The sequence below is a fragment of the Phocoena phocoena genome, chromosome 20 (genome assembly GCF_963924675.1).
Source record: "Phocoena phocoena chromosome 20, mPhoPho1.1, whole genome shotgun sequence".
NCBI classification, from domain to species: Eukaryota; Metazoa; Chordata; class Mammalia; order Artiodactyla; family Phocoenidae; genus Phocoena; species Phocoena phocoena.
This window is the reverse complement of record NC_089238.1, coordinates 45,641,065-45,653,532: the sequence shown is the minus strand read 5'-3', so window position 1 is coordinate 45,653,532 and position 12,468 is coordinate 45,641,065. Positions and strand designations below refer to the sequence as shown.

The following is a 12,468-nucleotide window of genomic DNA, read 5'->3' as shown; positions in this document are numbered from 1 at the left end:
GTTTGTAAGAGTTAGTCTAAATTTTAGTGTTACATTACAAATGCTATGTTTCCACAAGATTTTTGAAGCAGGGATTTCGGCAAAAGGCAGCAAGATGGACAAGCTTGAAAGAACTAGTAAGCTCTAAGGTCAGATTCCTTATTAGAAGAGCAAAATATTAAAATGTTTTTAAAATAGGGAAGCTTCTCATCTATGATTACAGTGTCCTGGTTTCACACATGAGAAGCAGGGAGATGTACTATAGAACCCCTTTCATAGCCCTAAAATCTGTGAATGCAATAGATCATATTGCATTAAATACCAGAAAATGTAACCATGGGCTTTCAAAAACGTGCCATCTAAGATATATATATATATTAGATGCTCAATATGATACTTGAGCTTCATTCCTGTGCAGTAAGACAAGAAAAAGGGGGGGGGGAATGTATAAATAGGAAGAACAAATGGTCATAATTCACAGATTTTATGACTACTTACCTGAAAAATCCTAAAGAACCTATAAATACTTTTAAAAATTAATAAGATAAAGAATGATGGTTACCAAATCAAATACAAAAGTCAACTGCATTTCTATACACAGCAAGAGTCAAAAAATTAATTTTTAAGATATTAATTTTACAATAGCAACAAAAATATAAAGTACCTAGAAATAAATCTAACAAAATATACTTAAGACTTTCAAGGAACAAATTGTAAAACTTTACCGAAAGATATTAGGAAAGATCTAAATAAATGGAGAACTAGGTTATGTTCTTGAAATGGGAGACTCAATATTATAAAATTGTCAATTTTCCTCAAACTGATCTATATAATTTTAATGCTCTACTAAACAAAATGCCAGCAGGTAAAATTTGGAGGAATTTGATGGTTCATTATAAAATTTAAGTGTAAAATCAAAGGGCCAGTAACAACCAAGACGTTACTAAAGAAAAATAAATTGAGGGGACTTGCCCTTTCATATATTAAAGTCTGTTGTAAATCTATTGTAATTATGATAGTGTGGTATTGGGGCAGAAAGTGCAAAATGACTAAGGAAACAGAATACAGAACTCAGAATAAATGCACACATATGCAGATTTGACTTATGACAGAGCAGGTGTTGAAAATCAGTACAGAAAGGTGGACCACACAGTATAAAGAGCTAAAACAACTGGGCACCCACATAGGATCTGTGGTAGGCTGAAAAATGGCCCCCAAAGATATCCACGTCCTAATTCCTGTAACCTATAAGTATTATTTCATATGGCAAAAAAGGTGAAAATTATATGACAAAAGATGTGATTAAGTTAAGAATTTTTAGTTGGGGATATTATGCTGGATTATCTTGACTACCGTAGCTTAGAAGTTGCCTTGAAATCAGGTCATAGTAGTCTTCCAATTTTATTCTTCTATTCCAAAGTTGTTTGGATTATTCTAAATTCTTTGCATCTCCATATGAATTTTAGAATGAGCTTGTCAATTTCTACCAAGAAAAAGCTGTTTGGATTTTTATTGGAATTGCATTGAATCTAAAGATGAATTTTGGGGGGAAATGACATCTGAATATTTAATTTACCCACCTATTAACAAGGTACAGTTCTCCATTTATTTAGGTTTTTAATTTCTCTCAGCAATGTGTTCTTTTTTTTCTTTTTTTTTTTTCAGTACACGGGCCTCTTACTGTTGCGGCCTCTCCTGTTGCGGAGCACAGGCTCCGGACGCGCAGGCTCAGCGGCCATGGCTCACGGGCCCAGCCGCTCCGCGGCATGTGGGATCTTCCTGAACTGGGCCACGAACCCGTGTCCCCTGCATTGGCAGGCAGACTCTCAACCACTGTGCCACCAGGGAAGCCCTCTCAGCAATGTTTTATAGTTTTCAGTGTACAGGTCTTCCACAACTTTTGTCAAATTTATCTTTAAGTAGTTCACATTTCTTAATGCTATTGTATTATAAGTAATATTGCTTTTTAAAAATTCAATTTCCATTGTTCATTGTCTAGAAACATAATTGATTTCTCTATATATAAATCTTGTATCCTGCAACCTTGTTACACACTTTATTTTCAGTCCTTGTCAAAATATTCTTTAGCACTATCTCCACAGATTTTAATTCAAAAAACATAGGTGAGGGCTTCCCTGGTGGCGCAGTGGTTGAGAGTCCGCCTGCCGATGCAGGGGACGCGGGTTCGTGCCCCGGTCTGGGAAGATCCCACATGCCGCGGAGCGGCTGGGCCCGTGAGCCATGGCCGCTGAGCCTGCGCGTCCAGAGCCTGTGCTCTGCAACGGGAGAGGCCACAACAGTGAGAGGCCCACGTACCACATAAAAATAAAAACAAAAAAAAACAAAAAAAACATAGGTGAAACCCAAGAACCTACATTTTTAATGAGCAGCCAGAGTGACTCTATGCAGATTCTCTAAGGATATTACCTCAAGAAAGATATGAACATTGTTAACTATATTAACTTCTGACAACAGGGCAGGGTAAGCTGACTCAGCACATCCTTCCACTTCAAATACAAAAAAAATTATTAAAAGTATGACAAACATACAGTTTTAATACTTATCCAAGCCCAAAAGAAAGAAAGGAAAACACCAGGTGCTAGAAATAAAAAGGGAACTCAGAGATTTTTAAAGTACATACAGCCTTATGGTCTAATGGCTTCAGTTTAAACACCCTCATAGAAATAGGGCATATGGCTTTGTTACTATCTGGGAATGAGGAACTGAACTTCGATCCCTGCATAAATTTAGGACCTTGGAAAGGATGCCTCTTTCCAAAAAGGAAACTAGAAAAATTCTACCTATTGGTCTAAGGGAGCAGTGATGAAGCTTGTCCTCTACCTTGCAATCTGAATAGGGGGAAAAGGCCCCTATGAGAAATCTAAGTCCCATGTATAGGTATGGGATCCAAATTTATATTATATTATAGGTGAAAGAATCAGAAGCTGTGGAAATAAAAGTTGTAAAGTCTTGAAGAAATAAAAAATTGTTCTGAAGGAACACCTCCATGATCCAGTACCCATACTGTCTTAGTCTGTTTGGGTTGCTGTAATAAAATACCACAGACTGGGTGGCTTAAACAACAAACATTTATTTCTCACAGTTCTGGAGGCCGAGAAGTCCAAGATCAAGGTGCTGGCAGATCCAGTGTCTGGTGAGAGCCCTCTTCCTGCTTCACAGATGCTGTCTTCTCACTCACATGGAAGGATGGGCAATGGAGCTTTCCGGGGTCTCTTTTATAAAGGGCACTAACCACATTCATGAAGGCTCTGCCCTCTACCTGATCACCTCCAAAGTTCCCACCTCCAAATACCATCACATTGAGTATTATGTTTCAAAATATGAATTTTGGGGCAAGGGGGCAGGGCCACAAACATTCATTCCATAGCACATGCTAAAGATGAGCTAACAACACAAACATTTCAAGCCGTCTGAAGAATCAACATGAGGAAAATCAGTGGTTACTGAAAACATGCAAATTAGTACCCCAAGAGCTTGAGATAATAGAACAGTCTTAAATAAACTCTAACATAGCATTCTCAAAATCTTTAAAGAGGTAAATGAAGAAAGAGAAACCATTTGAAGGAGACAAAAATGAAAGTATTAAAACCAAATAGAACTTCTAAAACTGAAAAATCAAGTTGATGAAATAAAAACTGAATAGATGAATATACCAGAGTAGAAATAGCTGAAGAAAGAATTAGTCAACTAGAAGAAAGATCTTGGAAAAAAACCCCAGAATGTATCATACAGAGATGAAGAAATCAAAAATATAAAGGAGAAGTTAAAAGACTCTGCAATTCCATGGGAAAGACATATATCTAAAAGAATTTACAGAAGGAAAAAATTGAGATAATGAGATGAAAACAACACTGAAGAGATAACTGCTGAGAATTTTCCAGAATTGATTAAAGGTTCTTAAATTAAAGAAGCATATCAAGTAGGATAAAGGCAAATCCATCTCAGTGAAACTGTAGAACATCAAAGCATAAAGTAATTCTTAATATCAATCTGATAGAAAGACAGATAACCTAAAGAAATTAAAATTAGACTGCAGTAGATTTCTCATCTCAACAATTCAGTCCATTGTTCACGCTATGAGGAAGCAAGCAGCCACATGGAGAGGCCACTGATAGGTTCCAGCAAACAGAACCTGGTGAGGTCCCTGCCAACAGCCAGGATCAAGTGCCAGATATATAGATGGATGAGCTAAAAAATGAAATCAGCTTCTACCTTCAAGCGTGTCCAGCTGTCTTCATGTGGAGCAAAGAGAGCTGTCCTTGCTGAATCCTGAATCACAGATCTGTGTGCAAAATAAGTGATTGCTAGTTGTTTGAAGCCACTAAATTTAGGATGGTTTGTTATGCATCAAAAGATAAATAGAACAAAGTGACTTAAGCAAATTAGGGTTTTTATTTTGCTCACATAGGACACTGGGAAATAAGGATTTGGGGGAGGGTAGGATTTAGGGGATTGGGACATGCTGCTGCTGCTGCTGCTGATGGTTGAAAAGAAAAAGAAATATTGATTCGATGGCTACTTTCTCTTCATGTTCATAAACCATACATACAACTGTATTTACTATAGGTTTTAATGTTTTAATATATGGTGGAGCTAGTCCTCCCACAGTATTCTTGTTGAAGTTTCTAGGCAACCCTACTTCATTTATTTCTTCCATTAGAATTTTAGAATCCACCCAATTAAAAAAAACAACCTTACTGATATTACCATTGGGATCACATTGCATTTACAGGGAGAATTGACCTATTTATAATGTTGATTTTCCTGACCAAAAACATGGGCGTTTCTATTTGTTCAAGTTTTCCTAAATTTGGGTATGTATAAAAGACATTGGTATATTATTCCCTGTATTTTTCTTTATGTTTGAAGTATTTGATAACTGAAAATGTAATTCAAAGTAAATATAATCTAAAGTAGTTGATCAAGAAAATAATTTCTCATTCATAGGACTAAGATACTTTATATTATTATCAGGTTGCAATCTGATGAGTTTTGAGAAAGACAGCTTATAAATATGTAGAGTATTACTCACTTATTACTCTGAAAATCCAAAAATGTTTTTAATGATTGGGGTGATTTAGCTTTTCCTTTCCTAAATCTCCATTCTTTAGTTTAATTAGGATTAAACTCAAAAGCCTCAGATTGTGCTAAAAACTCAGATGTTTCTCTTATGATGCACAGAATGAAAATGGACAATAAGGTTCATATTAACTGGGTCTTTAAAGGAAGCGGGTATGTCTGGAGTCATTTCCAACAGGCTGCTTTTCTGCATTTGACTCTGAAGCACCCATTAACGAGGTTATCTAGCAATATATTTCACAATTGAAATCAGAAAGTGTTACTTCCTTTGAAGTTCCCATATGGTGATCCAAACCAAATATGTGTAGTTTCCCTTTGAGTTTTTTTTTTTTTAAGGCAATCTTCATGATTAAATCAGGTATTTACACATTCCATTGTTAAGTCAAGATACATGAAAGATCAGTTTTGAGACCTAGATCAAACTATCAGCAAGTCTTTATAAAGATCTAACACACAGGTTTAACTACTTCTAAGGAAATATGAAAATTTTAAATGAAGAAAAAAATTCAGTTTCAGATTAACTGAAAAGATTTTAATGATGTTGTATTTGCCATATTCATGTCTGAGCAGATCACTCCCCTGCATAGAGCCCTTCAGTGATTCCTTACTCACTCTGGGTGAAGTCTGAGGTTCTTAGTTGGGCAGACAAGGGCAGCCCTCCAAGAACTGGTTCCCACCTACTACACCAGCCTCCAGCTTCATTTCCTGCCCCCGCCTGTCCCCTCCCAAGTTTCTCTGTCTCTCTCTGTTTCACACTCCAGGAACTTGCAGTTATTTGTCATTTCATGCTCATGGTATATTTTTACATAGTGTTTCTCTATGTGTTTTCACAAGTGTTTCCCTGCTTCTTGGGCCCAGCCCCTCCTTTTTTTCACTTGACTAACATATATTTCAAGACTAAGCTGTGTGTCCTGTATTCTTTTCAACTATTATCATTCATTCACTGTATGGCATTACATAACTGTTGATTTATGTGTCCGTTTCCCCCCACTCAATTCTATGCCTTTCTGAGGGCAATTCTATGCCTTTCTGTGCATCTCTGTACTCATGGTGCCTAGATATAAAAGCTTTCAAAAGAAGAAAAGGTTGTCGTTGGAGATGTGGGTTAAATTTCATGCATCCCGAGCGGCCTCCCCAAAACCAATGACACTGGCCTTCCCTGCTACTTCCTGTCTCTGAACATACATTCACACAATGGAACACTATACAACAATGAAAATGAAATGCAACTAGAGCTACAAGCAACAACGTGGATGAGACATGCAGATTGATTCCAATTATGTACATTCCAAAGGCAAGCAGTACTAAATTGTAATGTTTAGTTATACACACATGGGAGTATAAGCTATAAATGAAAGCAAGGAAATAATAATCATGAAGGATAGAATGGTGATTATCTCAGGGAGAGGTTGGGGTGAAGGGAGTGTGATTGGGAAGGAATACACAGGGGGGCTTATTGAGGCTGGAATTATTCTATTATTGATCTTGGTGGCAATTACATAATGTCTGCCTATAATTATTTGTTATACTGTACATGTGTATATTAGTTCCCTATTGCTGCTAGAACAAATTACCACAAACGTAGTGGCTTAACATACAAACTTACTATCTTAAAAGTTCTAGAGGTCCAAATCCAAAATGGGTCTCACTGGGCTAAAATCAAAGTGTTGGCAGGGCTGCGTTCCTTTCTGGATGGTCTAGCAGAAAATCCATTTTCTTGCCTTTTCCTTTCCTAGAGGCTGCTTGAATTCTTTGGCCCTCTAGCTTCAAAGCCAGAAATGGCTGGTAGAGTCTTTCTCACAGGGCATCATTCCAACACTGAGACTGATCCTTCTGCCTCCCTCTTGAACATTTAACGACCCTTGTCCTTAAATGTCCCAGGACATTGTCCTTATCTTAACGTAAGCTCATTAGTAACCTAAATTCCATTTTCTGCCCTAATTCCCCTTTGCCATGCAATGTAACATATCCACAGTAACATACCCACAGATGCTGGGGACATGGACATCTTGGGGAGGCCATTACTCTGCCTACCACAGCACACATTATGTACATTTCTGAATCTGTGTTCTATTTCTCAGTGACAAAAGGTGAGAAGTCAAATTGTGGTATGCAAATACAAAGAATTCCTATACAACCATGAAAAAGGATGGTCCCTTTTTATTTAGTGTTATGGAATAATCTCTAAGAAATATTTTAAAAGCAGTGTTAGAACTACTGTGTAAAGTATGCTGTCATTTATGTAAAATGGTATGAGGAAAAGCATATCTATATGTATTTGCTTTTATATGCTCAAAGCATATAGGAAAACAAAAGCAAAGCAAAACAAAACGAGGGAAGGAGCTTTTCTATTTGCCTAAGAAGTATTTCTTAGTGGCCTAAAACCAGGAGGTTTTTACCAAGCTTTGAAGATAATAGTAAGGAATCAGCACCAGCCCTTGAAAAGACACAGAATTGCACAGAATTTACAGGGAAGACAATATGGAATTACTGTGTAAACAAAACCCTTCCCTGGCAATCCTATCTTTTAATAAACCACTAACAAAATAAAGAAGAATGTCATGGAGATGAAAAATTACACCGTTCAGTTTACCCAGGATGTGAATTCTGTGGCAGAATTCAGAATTGCAAAGGAAACAATAGATAAATGCAATTAGTTATGTAATGTTTGGGAACCTCCTGGAGAGCAGCCAGCCCCCTGGTATATGGCCAAGCACAACATCCCAGGGAAGCCATTGTTGGGAGGGAGGTCCCAGCACCTGTGATGTGGGGGCCACTGGACCATCTCCAGCCTATGTCTGAACACTGATATACCAACATTTCCTCCAGATCCATTAAGAAGTCCAGGGAAGGGGCTTCCCTGGTGGCGCAGTGGTTAAGAATCTGCCTGCCAGTGCAGGGGACACAGGTTTGAGCCCTGGTCCAGGAAAATCCCACATGCCATGGAGCAACTAAGCCCATGCACCACAACTACTGAGCCTGCGCTCTAGAGCCTGCGAGCCACAACTACTGAGCCCACATACCACAACTACTGAAGCCCGTGCACCTAAAGCCTGTGCTCTGCAACAAGAGAAGCCACCACAATGAGAAGCCTGCACACAGCAACAAAGAGTAGCCCCCGCTCACCTCAACTAGAGAAAGCCCACACACAGCAACGAAGACCCAACACAGCCAAAAATAAATATAAATAAAATAAATAAATTTATTAAAAAAAAAAAAAAGAAGTCCGGGCTAGATGAGACTGGTCTGAAGTGTGAAAACAGACCTGTCAATCCAGAAACTCCTAGTCCATTCTTCATTCATTCTAGGACCATCTTGAGAATCTAGCATACATGGGCAAGGGAGATAGCAGATCAAACTAGGATTCATTCACTCATTCCTTCATTTTTTTCATTTATTTGCTCATTCATTTAATCAGTATTTATTGAATGGCTTTATCTTCCTAGTGCTAACAGCTTAAGACATAGAGTATGATTTCAACATATAAATTTTTAAAACAGGTAAAACTACACTATTTTGCTTAGGGATGAATACATAGGTGGTAAAATTATATATGAAAACAAGAAAATGACTATCATAAAAGTCAAGGTGATGGTTACATCCAGGGAAGGTGCAGGAAATATCATCAGGAAGGGATACATACCTGGGGTGGGTGGAGGGTGGCAGAGTCTTGGGTTAAGCAGCCCCCTGTAGACTGCCTGACTCCTTAACACAAAGAGAAAAGTAACTGCACAGATATGAACTGAAAACAGTCCATAGATATGGACTGGAAAACAAGGTATTGCAGAACAGTGGAATTTTTGCACTTGGGGATACTAATGATTGTGTACTCTTATTACTCTCCCTCCCAAGTTTAAAATCACCACGGTTATATTCCTGGGAGACCTACACATTAAACAGCAGAAGTAAGTAGCACTAGCTACCCTGAAAATTAAACTCATTTTCTTATTCTTATATACAAACAGATAACCACAGACCAGAAGACATTGGAAGTAACCCTATGAATGCATACCTGCTACCTTGGATTTTTCTGACTAATAAATGTCAGTATTTCTCTGGGCATCCTTATTTAATTGCTTTAAATGGCATTTAATATTATTTATTATTCATGTTTGAGGATTAAAATCTTGTTGTTTGACAACAGATAATCAATCCTGTAGGTCTAACTTTGGAATGTTAAGATTTCCGGAAGAATAAAATGAAAAGAAAAAAAAAAAGAAAGAAAAAGGAGGAAAGTATGTAAAAAAAAAAATTTCCCAGAGCTGGAAGGGACACATGAGTAACCAGACTCAAATGGCCCATAGAAAGCTGAAGAAAACGAACTAGGAAAACTCACTCTTGGACACAGCTTCATGACATTTCAGACCCCAAGTACAAAAAAAGGAAAAAAATGAAAACAAAAACCCTAGAAAATATGAGAGAGAAATACAAGGCCACCTATAAAGGAAGGAGAATTGGGTGGCCTTCAAACTTCTGGATTTTTACAATAAAGTTGGCCCTATGGCTTCGAAGTTCTGAGGAGAAATTATTTTGAACCTAGAATTCTACAGTCAGCTAAACTCTCAAGTTGGTATGGAGGCAGAATAAGACATTTTCCTGCAGGCAAGGGTCAAAGTTTCCCACCTAGATACACTTTTTCTGAGGAAGTTACTTGAGCAAAGTGAGAGTCAAAAGATATAATGGAACACACATGGAAATTAAAGAAAAATTCCTGGATAAAAACTGTGCAGGAGGTAACTGATCTAAATTAGAATAAAAAGCTGGTGGGCTCTGAGGAAATGTCTTCAAGGAGAAGAAGAACATGAATTCTGAAATTAGATAGGAATAAAGAAATGAGGAATTAGAAACCACAGTGGGGGGGAAATACCAAAAGCTGTACAAAAGAGTCAAGTCAATTATGAAGTAAGCTAAAACAAGGTATAGTTAAGTGGTGGACAGTAAAGAAAATCTACAAGATACAGACCTTAAGGACATTCTTTGAGTGTCTAAGGGTCAGAACACTCAACCAACAGAATATAAAATGTAATCTCAGAATACAACTTGACCCTTCAGTGTATATAGACAAAATAGAAGACTTGAATGTGGTTATCAACCATGACAACACAAAGCAGAATAACTCACAGAAGAGGGAGAAATAGGGTTAACTGCAGTGGGCAGGTTAGGGGTCCCAATATCTTTATACATCCAGAGATACTGTAGAGCTGATGGATCCAAAAATACACTTTTAAGTATATAAATAAAAGTTATTTAAGGCTATAAATAAAACTCATAAAATAAAATAAATATAATAAAAATAATTGGGTTGCCAGGGGCTAAGGTGGGGGATAGAATTGCCTGTAAAGGGGCATGAGGAAATTTTATGGGGTGATGGAGATATTCTACACTTGCTTTTGGTGGTGGTTACATCACTGTTTAGGTTTGCCAAAGTTCACAGAACTGTACACCAAAAAAGGGTGAATTTCATTGCATGTAAATTATAAACCAATAAGCCCAGGAAGCGGTAGAGGAGACAGAGGTGAACTAAATCTTCATCTTTCATAATGAGGACTCAAAAGTAGTATATAAAATTGATAAATCAACAATAGCCATACAAGCATAGAATCAGCAAAGGAAATTACCACCACAAGAAACACGTAAAAGCACTTCTTGGAAGCAGTACTGGAGAAATAGACTGTTATTTAGCTTCATTTTACTATATGCATGTTTTACTTATTTAATGGCATCAGCTTTTTAAAAAATTCTGAAACATTTTTAAAATACAGAAAAGTCTCCAGAGTAGTGCAAAGAACTTCTATACATCCTTTGCCCAATAGTCCCCTTTGTAGCAAAGGATCCAATCCATGCTCACATGTTGCACCCAGATATCATGTCTCCCAGGTCTCCTTCAATCTGGAGCAGTTGTTCAGTCTTTTCTTCTTAAATTTTTTGATATTTTTTGAAGATTACAAGCCAGTCATCTCGTTTTGTCCTTCAATTTGGGTTAGTCTGATGCTTCCTTGTTATTAGACTCAAGTTAGGTATTTTGGTCCTAATATCATTGAAGACATGCTGTGTTTTCTTTGCATCCTAGCGGGTGATACACAGTATTGATTTGCTCTATTTGCTGGTATGAATTTAAATGACATCTACCAGGTCTGTTTAGGGTAAAGTTAATTTTCTCCTCTTTATGATTAGTAAGTATTTTGAGGGAGAATATTTTGAGACTATGTTAAAGCCTGTTCCACACCTCCCTTTCACCTATTAGTTTTTAAGCCATTGGTGATTTTCACCAGAATTGGTTATTACTATGATTGCCAAATGGCAAATTTTATTGAGTAGTTTCATAGATTCCTGTTTATTCAATTGATTATAATCTATTAGTGTCATTATTTATTTTGATTCTCGACTTGTTCCAAATTTGGTCAGGGAGAGTCTCTTTGCTGGCTTCTGTGTCATTTTGACATATCTGTCTTTCTTTACGCATTTCCTTATTTTCCAGCACAAAAGGATGTTCCAGGCTCATCTTGCTCTTTCTCTGCCTCAGTTCTAGAATCAATCAATTCTTCAAGGTTCCTTTTGAGTGGAGGGTGGGATTTAGAAACCAACCTTTGGGTGCTAGCTGTACTCATTGCTATTAGGGTCTCAAAGCTTCCATGACATCTCAATGAACATAGCTAGGAATTAAGCATATGTATGTACATACACATATACATATATTTACATTTATTTCTATATCCATGCACATCAGCAACCCTGAGTTCACAGTGATAACTCCAATTCCATTCCAATATCAAAGGGCTCATCTTAGGCTTCCTCCTTCCCATATTTGTATCTCCTCCCTTCGAGAGTGAAAAATACTGGCTCTTGTTATCCTCAATATATTTACTTTTTGCTTAACTCCTCTATATGTATCCAACCTCCTGAAGCCATCAGGTTGTCACCCAACTAGTACACCCTCCTTGTGGCTCTGGCCACCGCCAGGCTGCCTTCCCATTTCACTTGGCCTGCATTATTATGATAAAAACTTAAAAAGGAAAATATTAAGTAGCCAAATACTACAAAAAGAACAAAATATACCATTGTGATATAACACTGTGAGAACTGGTGTCAAGTAATATTCTTACTGCTCTAAAAATCAAAGGGTAACCCAGACCCATGGTTTCCCATCCCCACCCACCACACCACAATTGTAATGTACTTCAAAGTTTGATCTGTACTAGAAAGAAGTGTGACATGCCTAGCTTGACTCCATCATTCCCCTATTGATATCATACACTGCACATAGCCTGAACATTCTCTCCTCCCTCCCTCCCTCCCTCCCTCTCTCTCTCTCTCTCACACACACACTCACACACACACACACACACACACACACACACACACACTTTATCACTTCATGCTCTAGGTACT

General features: G+C 37.6%; 1 protein-coding gene across 1 annotated transcript in view; it reads right to left on the bottom strand.

Moving 5' to 3' along the window:
• The window catches only part of HYDIN (HYDIN axonemal central pair apparatus protein), a 153,736-nt gene that overhangs the window by 62,459 nt on the left and 78,809 nt on the right, over positions 1-12,468 (bottom strand). The window lies entirely within an intron of this gene.